This window comes from Balaenoptera ricei, chromosome 14, assembly GCF_028023285.1.
Source record: "Balaenoptera ricei isolate mBalRic1 chromosome 14, mBalRic1.hap2, whole genome shotgun sequence".
Taxonomy (NCBI): domain Eukaryota; kingdom Metazoa; phylum Chordata; class Mammalia; order Artiodactyla; family Balaenopteridae; genus Balaenoptera; species Balaenoptera ricei.
In genome coordinates this window covers 10,402,524-10,416,884 of record NC_082652.1, presented here as the reverse complement: position 1 = coordinate 10,416,884, position 14,361 = coordinate 10,402,524, and the positions used below count along the sequence as shown (strand labels likewise).

The window sequence follows — 14,361 nt, the reverse complement described above, 5'->3', positions numbered from 1 at the left end:
ACCTGTACGGTGCTCAGGTGCAACACTTAGGATGCTAGGCCAAAAACCAACTTGCAGCCCACTGTGAGAAAAGTGACGCTCTGTCATTGGTCCAACCCACGACCCACAGGAGTACAAAGCAATAATAATAATACGATAGCAGGCAGTTCAAACCCTGTTATTCCAAAATTAATGCTTGTAAGTATATTTCAGCAGGTATACATTTCCTCATGGCTCTACTCCAGAAGTGCATAAGAACAAGAATCATCTTTAAAACCAGTTTTCCAGTCACCTTCCCCTCCCCTGACCTACTGTATTGACAGGTAGTATATCACGGCTTTTGGAACCAGCCTGAATCCCAGCTCCACCACTGACAAACTGTTTGAATATGGGCAAGCTACCTAATCTCTGAATCTCATTGCCCTCATCTGTAAAATGAGGACAATAATAAAACTTGGTTGTGATGGGTAAATGAATTAAGATGCATATGTCTGGCACTTGGATTGCATGTGTTAAACACACATACAAGCAACGCAGTCAGTATTCCTGATGGCTGGTGTTTATACCTCACTCCAACTGCTTGACCATGCCACTGGGATTCTGTCCATTCTTTTTTTTTTTTGGAAAAAAGACACGTTTTTTCAGCATCATGATCAGACTATTACATTTAGCAATCAACAGCATGGGTGCAAAAAAAAAAAAAATCTACATTAAAACACTTTGTTGGAACGCTTTACACTTTCCACAGAACAGAAACTAAAATAACCTGTTATACAACTAGTCACAAATACAGTCCTCGAGTTTTTTTGCCCATACACATGAGTATTGTCTAAAACATGTCTTCTTTGTAGCAGCTGGGCCCTGCCACCACTGTGCTTGGCTGAGTTCACAAATCTGTTGTAACCTGTAACTTCCCTGTCACTTCTCTGGCTCTCCTCTCCTGCTAAGCCTGCTAAGCTTTGTTTCCTGGCAGTAATCAAAACCTTCTGCCCCTGCCATAGCTCCTGCTGCTGCTGGAACCGCCATGGGCACCTTGGTTTCGGGGTTTGGCAAAGTACTGGCCTCCACCACCATAGGGGCCAGAACTTCTGCCTCCAAAGTTTCCTCCTTGCATGGGTCCAGAATTTGAAGATTGATTGTTGTAACTGCCAAAATCATTGTAGCTTCCACCACCTCCAAAACGGCTTCCATCATTACCAAATCCATTATAGCCATCCCCACTGCCACGATATCCCCCGCCACCGTGGCTGCCGCCAAAGCCACCTCGACCACTGAAGTCTCCTCCGCGACCAAAGCTGTCATTCCCACCAAAACCACGTCTGCGACCACCACCAAAGTTTCCAGAACCAGTTCAACCTCTTTGGCTGGATGAAGCACTAGCCATCTCTTGCTTAGATGGGGCTTTCCTTACTTCACAGTTGTGGCCATTCACAGTGCGGTATTTCTGAATGACAATCTTGTCTATGGAGTCATGGTCATCAAAGGTTACGAAAGCAAAGCCTCTCTTTTTGCCACTGCCTCAGTCAGTCATGTTTTCAATCACTTCAATTTTCCCTTACTGTTCAAAATAATCTCTTAGGTGATGTTCTTCAGTGTCTTTTTTTTTTTTTTTAATTTATTTTTGGCTGGGTTGGGTCTTCGTTTCTGTGCAAGGGCTTTCTCTAGTTGCGGCGAGCGGGGGCCACTCTTCATCGCGGTGTGCGGGCCTCTCACTATCGCGGCCTCTCTTGTTGCGGAGCACAGGCTCCAGACGCGCAGGCTCAGCAATTGTGGCTCACGGGCCTAGTTGCTCCGCGGCATGTGGGATCTTCCCAGACCAGGGCTCGAACCTGTGCCCCCTGCATTGGCAGGCAGACCCTCAACCACTGCACCACCAGGGAAGCCCCAGTGTCTTCTTTAATGGCACCAACAAAAACCTTTTTCACAGTTAAGTGGGCACCAGGTCTTCGAGAATCTTCTCTTGAGACGGCCTCTTTGGTTACCCAACTCTCCCATCCGCCTTGTGTGGCCTTACCTTCATGGCCGCATCCACCCCCTCCACAGCAGCGTCTGTGACAAACCCGAAGCCTCTGGGGCACTTGGTGTTTGGATCCCTCATTACCGCACAGTCTGTGAGCGCTCCCCACTGCTCACAATGGCTCCTCAGACTCTCGTCGGTTGTTTCAAAGCTCAGACCTCCGATGAAGAGCTTCTGTAGCTGTTCGGGCTCTTTGGGTGACTCTGACTTAGACATGATGGCAGTGGAGGGCGGGCGGGGGGGAGACGTCAACGATGCTTACTTGGCGGTGTCCACGGGCAGAAAAGCTGTCCATTCTTTAGGAGAGATTTTCTTGTCACCTGTGCGGGGACCCAGAGTTTTCTCATTCCTATCTGATTGGAAAGAAAGTCAAATGCTGGAGAGCATACAGCTAAGAAGCTTAGGGTGCTATAGTTTGTCCTTTGCCTTGAGAGACAAAGAGCTAGATACTTTTCAGGCATTGTTTTTAAGATTAAATTAGTTAGTACACAGGAAGCGTTTAGAACATGAGCAGCTACATCATAAGGACCATCTCTTTTGTAACATAAAGAGGCTACAAATTTAAGTCACAGTTCTTATATTTTTCCAGCTAGCCATAGGATCCATCACATGAATTTTTCACAGGAAGTCAAGTGTCTCCCTCTAGGAGCTTCACCTCCCCCTTGAAATGTCTAATGAATAGCTTTATTGCTTACCTTCCACACCCAGAGGTGGAGGGAGAACATTGGTGCTGTGTCCTCCATTGCTTCTCACTGCCACAACGTGTCGCTGTCAAGAACAGGTCCTCCAAGCTCTTAGAGACCGTACTAGCCGTTCTTCCTGATGTCTCACTGATCCACACCATCATAGCTCTCAAATCCCATAGGGTTTGATTAGGAACCTTCCCCCAGACAGTCAGGCTACCTGCATGTGAGAGGTTGCCTTTAGGGGCTCCAAGATGCCTTTTCCCTGCTCAGTCTGAGGGAAGCCACCCTAGTGTATAACCATAGAGGTTTTCTGGGCTTTTTCTTGTTGAAAACCTATAGAGAGAGCACAATTTTTTTTTTTTTTTTCTATTGAGGAGCCCAGAACGTCACATAAATCATTTCAATAGATGGACAGTAATGTGGAATGAGACATTTTCCCAAAGTCAAACCTCATCACAGCAGAACATTGCCATCCCCCTTGCGATTAGAAGGACCCCCCCCCCACCTTACAAACTTACTCACCTGGACTTTATCTTCCCAAAATTTCCCATGGAAATGAGAACAAAGTCAGCAAGAATGCTTGCAGAAGCACTTTTCTGCCCTGAGCTTCAAGAAAATGCAGGACGGTCAAATCAAACAGCCTGAGAAGTGCCAAGAATGATGTTTCAGCAAGTTTCCTCAGATTGCATATGAGGCAGACAGACAGAGTTTTGAGGGTCAGGAAATTCTGACTGTTTTGATGCTGCTCTGTCAGGCCCATGGGTACCATTTAAGGAAAATGCATGTCCTGGCCCTTCAGCACATCTGTGTGTTTAGCTTTACGAGTCGTTCTGGGTCAGATTAGCTCCAACCAAGAGTTTCCTTGCAGAATGTGGGTGCAAAGTAAAAGAAACCAATTAGAACATTGCTTTGCAAGATAATCTTTGCAAGATAATCAGAAGAGCTTTGCAAGACAATCAGAAGAGCTTATTCGGGAATCCATTAAATAAAGCCAAATCCAAACAACTAGTTAAGGCGAGAATCTGAATCTCCATCCCTGCCCTGAAACAGCCCAAAATGCACATTAGCTGAAAAGCAACCTTTAGATCCAGTGAACTTTCTCTGAAGGTCTCCTACTGCCCACTCAAGGACTGGGGTGGGGAAAGGAGTGGTATATGTTCAGAACAGGGCTGCCCCTTTGCACAGTTCCAGGGGCTACCATTCGCAATGTGTGTTTCAGAGTGAATGGCACCCCCAAAAAACTCAATTTGTAGAATACAGTGTTAATAGTGGCCCTGAGGTTGTACAGTTGAGCAGCACTTTATTGGTAGTTATACAGAGATAAAAATAAGAGCTTAAAGAGCTCTCAGGGCCTGGAGCCTGGGAGCGGGGAAGTGCTGGAGAAGGGATCACAGGCCAAATTATTGGTAAGAGTTTCGATGGTGATTTGTAGACTAGATACCGCCTTAAAAAGGGTGTGTTTGGACTCATTTACCTTTTCCCTGCAATACGTCTGTGGTTCTTTGAGTTTACTCCCTTAGGAAGTGTTTGGTCTAGAAAAGTGACTAGGAAGTGACCAGGTAAAAAGGATATAGAGTTGGGGGAGGGATCTCTGGCAGAGAAAACACACGATTGCAGCCAGGACAGGACCTGGAAGGTTGGGTGACTGTAGACACCTTTTGCTAAGTTCCTGCTCTGTCTCAGGCACTGGGCTAGGGATTGATGTAAGGTCATGTCAAATGTGAGAGGAAGATGAGAGTTTAATCCTGGGATCAGGTAGTAAACAGAACATCTTTCAAACTGAGGCAGCTCAGCAGACCCTGGGTAAATGGGGGCCCGGTGCAGGGGGCGGGGCGGGGCGGGGGGTGGAGCTGGCCGTGGTCCTGAACAGAGGTTTTGCATCTTCCCGGCTCTCTCTGAATGTCCCACGACAAAGACAAGCTGTGGCAGACAGCCGCCCCACGTCCAGGAGGCCATCAGAAGCTGCCCCTCATGGCGGCAGGCAAGACCCAAGTTGTGAACTGAGAAGGGAAGCCTTTCACCACACACTGCCCCCAGCAACTGCACCGCACCTCAGACCCCTGCAATTTCCCCTCATACTGACACTTAGCGAATTCCTGAGCAGTTCTTGTTCTCCAGCAAGTAATCCCCACCATCAATCAAGCAGAAGAACACGGGTCAAAAGCTCACAGGCTTGTGGCCTTGTGCCTTATTCCATCGTCTGTTGTCTGTTTCAAAATTATAAGCCAGGGGTTCTCTGGAGATTGCCAGTGTGCTGAAGAAACAGAAAAAGCCTGTTTCTCTGCTGATGCATGTTTTCTGTCCACACTGGCTGGTCCATGAACAATCCTTCCATCCCATTTAGTCATTGAGCACAATAGGTAGTAATGGGTATTGTAGGGTGGGGCTTACATTCTTTAAAAAACAAAAAAAAATACTCAACCAGTTTATCTCAGAACCGAAAACTGATTGCTGAACTGCCTCCAAAGGATACGCTTTTTTTTTTTTTTTCAGGTGGGGTAAGTTTCTGTGTGTTGATGGATGGCAGGAGAGGGCAGTGGTTAGGAAAACTACTATATATAAAATAAATAAGCTTCAAGGATATATTTTACAGCACGGGGAAATATAGCCATTATTTTATAATGACTTTAAGTGGAGTATAATCTATAAAACTACTGAGTCATTATGTTATATACCGTAGACTAATATAAAATTGTAAATCAACTATACTCAAAAAAAAAAAAAAAAAAAAAAGTCGGTGACTCCTAGATTCAGACAGACCAGAGTGGAAGTCCTGGCTTTGCCACCTTCTCATTGTGTGACTTTAGGCCGGTGACTTCATTTCTGTGAACCTCAGTTTCTCTGTCTTTGAAATTATAGTACCTGCCTTGCAGGGCTCTTGTAGGGATTAAATGAGATAATACGTGTGAGGCCCTGGGGCCCTGCCTGACACTCAGAAAGTACTCTGTAGGTAATGGCTGTCATTAGGGTAATTTTCAAAGCCTAATCCTCCCCAGGGTTTTTGCACTCAAGGATAGTTAGCTTCTTCCACACCCCCTCCAAGTTCTAATTTGCTTCTAAATGTGATGGGGTAAATAGACAAAAAGCAGGCTGCGGAAGTGAGGGGACCAGGAAGAGGCACATTACACTCCTTCACAAGGCCGACGTGCCCATCTTCCCTTCCCAACGAGGTTCAGAACTCCTAATAGCAGTTGCCTAGAAACCGGAGCTATGGGGGCTTCTGCTCCCTTCCAGAAATCGCCCTAATTGGGATGCATATGGAACGGTTTGTTGACACTTGGCGGGTTTTTATTCTTCTTCTTCCAGAAGAGATGCATACATCTCTCATACAAATGCTGACTCACATTCATTAAAGAGTAGCCCTGGGCCAAGGTACCTTTTCACCACAAAGGAACCAGTGGGGATGGCAGCCTTGCTCAACATCCTCTGACAAAATGACCATTTGAGGTTGCTGTCACTGTGCTTACATTTCAAGATGTTTACAAGGTCTGAGATGGATTTTGGTGGAGGATGGTGTGTGAACAAGGGTGTGTGTGTGTGTGTGTGTGAATCGTGAGGTCGCAAAAGCTTGCAAAGTCCATGAACTTGTGCCATCAGTCAAAGCACAACGTATGCCTATTGTGTAACCTGGTATTAAGGTCTGGATCTGTGTTCCTTTGAGGGGTTTAAACACCACTTGTGGTCACTGGGCACAAGGTAGGTCAGAGACCACATTACAAGCTAAAGAAATAACTTTCCTGAGAGGCACATGCGGAGCCTGTTTCATTTGATCACTTCTTCCAGAACACCGCTATAGTCTAGTTCCCAGCTGGAAAAAAAGTAAATTTCAGAGGCATCCACTTATCTCTATCCTGTTCGGATGATTCAGCTTCTGCACAGACGGTTCTGTACACCCACCCCACCCAAAGAGAATGCGAACGTGCCACATCAGAGTAGGGTTGCGCCATTGTTACGTGCCCAAAAGGAGGCGTGTATTTAATTCAGATTAGAGATGCAAGAATTTCAAATGGTTAGTTATTCAGGCAACAGATATTTTCTGAGGACTCCCCATGTGCTGGTTCTGGGGACACAGAAAAGATTTAGAAATTGTCCCTGCCCTCTGGGAGCTCCGTCTGGTAGCGGGGTAGGAGGAGGGCGTGCCTGGACAGAAACAAGTCAACCGGCAGTTGAGGGCAGCACATGCCAGAGGTACCTGCTCCAGCACGGGAAAAGCAGAGGCAGCGTCCACACAGGGTGGGGTTTACACCTCAGTAAGTTCTAAAGGATGAGTAGAAGTTAGCCAGGTGAAGAAGAAGAAAGGGCATTCCAAGCAGAGGGACAAAGGCACGAGATGAGGCAGAGCATGGTCGTGTAGCATGATGGTGTTGCTAGAGCATCAGGGGGCAAGGAGGAGGCTAAGGGGATGGGACAGATCCAGCTCACGCAGAGCCCTGGAGGCTGTACGGGGAAGCCTGGGGACGGTGTGCAATATTGGAATGGATCGGAGAGGAAAAGAGGTCCAAGATAGGGAGGCCAGTGAAGAGGGAAGGGCAGGGGAAAGATAACGGCAGCCTGATTTCAAGCCATGGCATCCAGGATGGAAAACTTCTGTTACTTAGCCCCTCAGAAGTGTACAGCCCTGAGACAAAGCAGGCTGGGGCCAGCCCAGGTGGCGGGGAGCTGCGAGGACAGCGGGGTGGTGCACTCTTCATAGGATGTGCATCTTCACGTTTAAGAAGCTGGCTCTGTTGCCCGGTGGAGGACCAAACCATCGGGGAGCAGTGCTAAGAGGCAAGAACATTTTAGTCGTTCCAAAGCCCCAGCCAAACATGTCATGCCGTTTTCAATTCCTTGAGCGGTGCCTAAGGTGGCAGAGGGTTTAGAAGAGAGCGCATAGAGATTCGCAGAGGTACAGCTTTTTTTGCATCTTAATTTTACTCATCACCAACTTACCTACGTGTGTACCCAACTGTGCTTTGTTGTACAGATTGTACTCTGACTTTTTAAAAAATGCTTTCACATCTATTTCCTCATTTTTCATCTTTCACGAGTCAGATAAGATAATAGTATCTCAAAAAGACAGATGAGGAAGACAGGCTCAGGCCTGGATACGAGTCCAGACTCCACTGCACCCCATCTGGGTGACCTTGCATAAGTCACCGAACCTCTCTGTACTTCAGTTTCCTCACTGTGAGATGGGGTGGTAATACTGCTAATTGCTGCCTTGGAGAATTGTTTTAGAAGTTAGAGAGATTAGTAACTTTAAAGCCTTTTCATAGTTATTGCCACGTGGTAATTATTGATGTTCTAGTGGTGATGGTGGTCGTGATAGAGGCAGTGGGGTGATGCTTATCCCTAAATCAATAGGGCAGAGGGGCTGACTATTCTGCCTAAATCACACAGCCAGTTAGTTGTTGGTAGAATTAGAATTAGAACCCGGCTTTCTAACTGACCTTAATGTCCCACTTTCGCCCAAACCCATCGGCCGGATGATCATCTCCTGTCTCCAGCGGGGTCTCCCAGGCTGGATGTGGGTTCCTTATATTCTTCTTTCCATCTCTTGCTCCTCCTCTTTTACCTCTTTGTCTTCCTTTCCCGCTTTCTTCATTTTCTTTAGTGAAGGTCTGAGATAGAGATTAAATAAAGGAAGAACCCAGAAAAGAAAACCACTTAAAATAATTAGAAGGTCTCTGCATGTCAATTTTTATTCAGCAGAGCAGAGGTTAATTCCCTGGCCCTTTAGCTTAATAAATTTCATTACTTAACATGACAACCAAGCGTTGATCCTACCACCACCACGTACAGTGGATTCACAGACCTTTATGAATTACTGTGTAATGCAGTTGACCGAACCCCAAAATAATTGTGGTCTTATTAGACTGTTCTTGCCGCTACCCTCAGAGGAGAGAAACTCCTAAGCTTGACACGTGAACCAAGTGCCGCTTCCCAGAAGCCTGTGGAGGCTCAGAGCCAAACAGCCGTCCTGTGTGCAAAGCAAGAGAGTTGTAACAGCACTCATTTATAGCTTCATGGAGATGATGACGATGGTGATGAAAATAGTGGTTGTTACCATTTATTGAAGATCTCCGATGTGCCAGGCATCATGCTAACTGCGTCTCATACATGGTTTCAACAATATCCTGGGAGGGTATCAATTTATCCCAATGCTACAGATGAGCAACGTGCATCTCAAAGAGGTAAAAATGACTCACCCAAAGTCACAGACATTGAGTGGCAAGGAAACGATGAACAGTTAAACCTGGAAGAGACCTTTTCTAAAACCAGTGCATCTTCCTCATGCAACGCTGTGGAATCAGGCTACCTGGGTTTAAATTCCAACTCCACCAGTTACTAACCTCTGGTCAGACTACTACTTGACCTCTATGAGCCATGCTTTCCTCAACAGCAAAATGAAGAGTACTTCCTTCATAGGGATGGTGTGTGGATGCAAGGGGAGAACTGCACATCGAGAGCCTGGCTCAGTGCCGCTCAAGCCATCACTGTGCACCTCCTCCCACCACCCCGGACAGTACCTGCTTCTCTCCAACTGCAGCCACTCTCCTGGGCCCCCAGCCTTCATTCCTTACAGGCTCAGACCCTCCTGTTGTATATTTCCCAGCTGTTCAGGCACCCTCAGTGGAGATGCTCCCAGACCTACCTCTCACAGAAGAGTTTCATGCTTCTAAGTTTCCTTGCCTCATTTCCCATTATCCAAACTAACCTCTCCTAATATCTTTCCCTAGTCCTCGGCCAGTGATTTAGCCAAGATGATGGCATTTCAAACGTGATAATCATGACAGTTTAGTCAAGGAAAAAAGAGACAGAGACAGAGACAAAGAGAGATTGTTAGTTGGGGGCTATATTCAACTGCATAGCAAACAGAGCCCTGAAATTACCATGACTTAAACAAGGTAAAGGCTTACCTCCCTCACATAAAAGAGGTTTACCTTCTGGAGGAAGTACCCAGATTCCTTCTATCTTTTAATCTACTATCCTTAGTGTTTGCTTCCATCTGCAAGCTTTCCTCATGCTCACACAATGGCTACTGGCATTGCAACCATTGTAGCTAAGTTCCAGGCAGCAGGAAGGAAGAAGAGGAAAAAGGGACCAAAGGGCTTATGCCACCCAGCTGTGTTAACCTTGTTTATAGAGTTTTCCCAGAAGTCCCTCCCAACGATTTCCTCTTGTACCTCACTGGCTTGTCCTATCTGCCAGGGCAGCTGGAAAATGTAGTTTTGTTTGTTGTTGTTTTGTTTTGTCGACTTTTTATCTAGGTATTTGATGTCCAAGATAATGTGGTCTTTACTAAGGAAGCTCAGGAAATGCACTTTCTGCCATTGGGAGAAAGGGCGAGAGGTAGGGAAGGAAAACCAGTAAATGCTGACTGCCTGCTCTTTGTCAGGCACTGTCTTCAAGGAGTCTGCCTTCTAGTAGGAAAAGCAGACAAGGAACTAGTCAATTGCCATATAGTGTGACGAGTGCAGTATGGGGAGCACATAGACACAGGGAGCTGTGAGGGCACAGAGGAGGCACTTGACCTAGCCTAGAGCTGGAGGGAGGGAGGGAGTAGCAGTATTGAATGGTCAACAGTTGACAGTTTTTCCAAAGCCTTGGAATCAGCAAGTGAAGAAGGGGGAGGAAGTGCTGCAGGAAGAGGCAGAATCATAGGATTCTGAGGGGTAGAGAGATACACATGAATGACTGGATGAGTGGTTATGTTGCAGGAAGGGGGACCCCCTTCCAGGGCCCGAGAGTCGGCTCTTGTCTAACACTTGGAAATGAATCGTCCGAGGAGACACACGTGCTGACAAAGCAAAAGATTTTATTGAGAAGGGGCGCCCGGGTGGAGAGCAGCAGGGTAAGGGATCCCAGGAAGACTGCTCTGCCACGTGGCTCGTAGTCTCGGGTTTTATGGTGATGGAATTAGTTTCTGGTTTGTCTCTGGCCAATCATTCTGACTCAGGGTCCTTCCTGGTGGCACATGCATCGCTCAGCCAAGATGGATTCCAGCGGGGAGGATTCTGGGAGGTTTGTAGGACATATGCACTGGCATCTCCTTTTGACCTTTCCCAAATTCTTCCGGTTGGTGGTGGCTTGTTAGTTCCGGGTTCCTTACCAGGACCTCCTGTCGTAAAACAACTCATGCAAATGGTTACTGTGGTGCCTGGCCAGGGTGGGCGGTTTCAGTCAGTGGTTCCCCTAACAGTTGGAGATAAAGCCCAGATCTTAGAGGGACTTATTGCCATGGGAAAAAGTCTGAACTTCATCCTGAGAGCAGTGGGAAGCCATTGAAGGGTTTGGAACACTCTGATGGGAATGAGTCTGCATTTCAGAAAGAGCCCTGTGACAGCCAGGTGGACAGTGGATTGAGAAGGAGAAAGACCAGGTAGGAAGCTACTTAGAGTAATAGATGGTTTCTGGCTAGGGTGGTGGCCACAGGAAGTCTAGTGACATTTAGGAAATAGAGTTGACTTCACTTCATTATGAATTAATAAATATGAAGGGAATGAAGGGGGCAAAAGCAATCTCTCCATTTTACAGGTGAAATGAATTGTATTTTGCCACTAAGGTCACTTCTGAATAGCCAAGGAAGACTGTGGCCTGTGGCCAAAGAAAGATTCTAGGCTGTGCCTTCTTCCGACTCAAACAGCGTCTGCTAGGTGCAGGTGCGCTGTTTGCCCAGACCTCAGAAATGCCACGTGAATTTTGCAAAGGAGCCAGAGAGAATAAAACTGAAGCAGATAAAGCGACTCCTCGCTTGCGAGTCAATTTTTCTGTGTCTTTACCACAGTCTCAGTAGCATCTTTCTTCCATCTGATTAAAAAGAACCCTTGAGGGCTTCCCTGGTGGCGCAGTGGTTGAGAATCTGCCTGCCAATGCAGGGGACACGGGTTCGAGCCCTGGTCTGGGAAGATCCCACGTGCCGCGGAGCAACTAGGCCCGTGAGCCACAATTACTGAGCCTGCGCGTCTGGAGCCTGTGCTCGGCAACGAGGGGCCACGATAGTGAGAGGCCCGCGCATCGCGATGAAGAGTGGCCCCTGCTTGCCGCAACTGGAGAAAGCCCTCGCACAGAAACGAAGACCCAACGCAGCCATAAATAAATAAATAAATAAATTTAAAATAAATGTGATTTGAATAAAATATAAAATCTGGTTTAAAAAAAAAAAAAAAAAAAAGGATTCCTTCTAAAAAAAAAAAAAGAACCCTTGAACTGGGCCTCGTCTTTGGGCTGAGTCATTCAGACAGGAGGTGAAATCCTGACTTGGCGAATCTCCCATTGTTAGGCATTACAATTAGCAAATGACCCAGGGAGAGTACAGAGATGTTCAGATGTGATTTAATAATATTGTTGCAGTAAGCACTCAGAATATGTTTGCAATCAATTTGCTGTATACACAATATGGTACCAGAGCAATCTTTTGTGTATGCAGTTGACCTTTATCTCTGGCAATCTTGTCCTATAAAGAAGAGTGAAATCCTCCATTGCAAATCATTGGCCCTCAGGAAATGGCTTTAATTTGCATGCTGACAAAGATATTAACTTGGGGTGGGGGGGGTGTTGATAACCCAACACGTCCTTTTGTCTGAAAGGTAGTTCAGAATCTGTGTTGTGCCTACAGTTGACTGAAGTTCAATTACTGTAATAAATGTATTCCAAATTTCATCTCAATTGCATTTGCATTTTAATGAATGATTCTCACCTTCTTGTCAATTTGGCAGCCAGGCAGATTTATTAAGTTATTGTATAAACAGGGCATTCTAATGCGGGAATTTAAATGCAAAATATTTGCTTGGTGCGTTTGAGCTAGGGCTGAGTTATTAATTTGCCTGTAGGGGTTGCCTGAAAATTCAAGAATTTCGGGATAGCGTTTCAGATCCATTCCTCGTTCCATCGTGTTTGCCCTCTCCTCCTCTGAACTCAATATGTCTGGGTGGGCTGACAAAGCAAGACGTGAGCCAGCCAGCTGAAATGGGCTCTCCAAGCCTTCAGCCTCCACAATCTGGGAAGAAACTAATTTATTTGCCATTATTGGAAAACAGTAAAATTTGTTAAGTGAAAATTTCCCATGTAAGCAATTCCCTTCTGCGAGAGCAGGACATCCCTGAAATCGGATATTGCCAGGAGTGTTTGTTCATTTTAATGTCATGCTTCCTCCCCCCATGGAAGCTCTCCTGGCTTTATAGTCCCATATTTCTTGCAGGCAAGACAGAAAATGTGAGTGAAAACCAGCTGGATGCAGAGCCATAATACCATTAAAAGTTGTGTTTTTTTGTTTTTTGTATTTTTTTAAGTACATCTGGGCTGTTGATTTTTAACAAAGTGATTTGCGGTGGTTAATCCCCTGCCCCCCATAATAGAAAGGTTGAACGTGAATTTCTTTCGCTGCCTGTCGACTCTCCAGTACTCCGCAGCTTCCTGCAAGGCCCCTGTGAAGAGAGCTGGGGCTGTCTGTTTTAGATGACCGTCAGTCCCTGTTTCCTTTAGGGCCCTGGGGATGGAGGTGCTGATTCAGGTAATGGGAGACTCATGAGAAGCGGAGTGCCCTCAAAGGGTAAGAATGGCTGCTACAGCTGTGCTTGAAGAACTTTCTGAGATGAATTGACTGCTAGTGTGTGTCAAAGGTTTATTTCAAACTTGTAGGAAGGGAATTGGGCTTCTAATAAAGCCAGTTCGAAGATTTCTTTCTGGAAAGAGTATCTTTTAACAGAAAGGAGAGGACAGCTAGACCAGTGCAACTCAAACTTATATGTGTATGTGAGTCATCTCGGGGTCCTGTTAAAATGCAGATCCTCATTCAGGAGGTGTGAGGGGGGCCCAAGATTCTGCATTTCTAACAAGCTCCTGTATGTTGCTAATGCGGCTGCTACAGGGACCACACTTCGAGTAGCAAGCAGCTACATAGCGTCACTCAAGAGTAGGATGACTAGTAAAGATTAATAGCCTTGTTACAAGTCTGACGGGCCAGATGTGCGGGTAAATCTAACACCCCAGAAAGGACTCTCAATCTCATCAGAGAATATCAGAAAATCGCTAGATACTTCTCTGAAGGTGCTGTTAATTACTGCCTTTATGTTCCAAGTTCTGTTCCAGATCATCTTTTCTCGGGTCTGAGGCAATTTCTTTCCTAATGCCATATTTTATATCTAATAGGCACATTTTTTTTTCACATTTTAACATCTCTGAACTGGAGATGCAATGTACAATCATGTCTTAATCGAACTGGCATGGATTTTTTCCTTCGTTGTGGTTCATAAAATAATGTCACCTCTTATAACAAATGATGTATTGGTCAGCGATTTTCACCATAATGCTGTGTAACAAACTATCCTAAAACTCAGTGACTTTCAATAAGTATTTCTTCCTTGCTCATGTGTCTGTGGGATAACTGGGGTTTGGCTGATTTAGGTTGAGATTAGCTGGGTTCAGGTCTGTTCCATGCCTTTCTTATTCTTCTGGGTTCAACGAAATAGTGGGGGTTTTTTCTTGTCATGGACCCAACCGAGCAAGCTTATTTCAAGCTTCTTTTCAAGTCATATCTACTAACATCCCATTGGCCAAAGAAGTCATATGGTGAAGCCCAAAGTCAGGATGCTGGGAGTACATTCCACCCCTGAATGTAGGGGATGGGGGAGGGAGTGCGTATTTGCTGAATGATGACCTGATCTGCCACAGGTGGTGACTTGGATTGGGTAAAAC

At 46.0% G+C, this 14,361-nt stretch overlaps 1 protein-coding gene and 1 pseudogene across 1 annotated transcript in view; one reads left to right on the top strand and one right to left on the bottom strand.

Moving 5' to 3' along the window:
• CCDC60 (coiled-coil domain containing 60) overlaps positions 1-14,361 on the top strand; it is a 173,996-nt gene that overhangs the window by 87,824 nt on the left and 71,811 nt on the right. The window lies entirely within an intron of this gene.
• LOC132347664 (heterogeneous nuclear ribonucleoprotein A1-like) lies at positions 956-2,212 on the bottom strand (annotated as a pseudogene).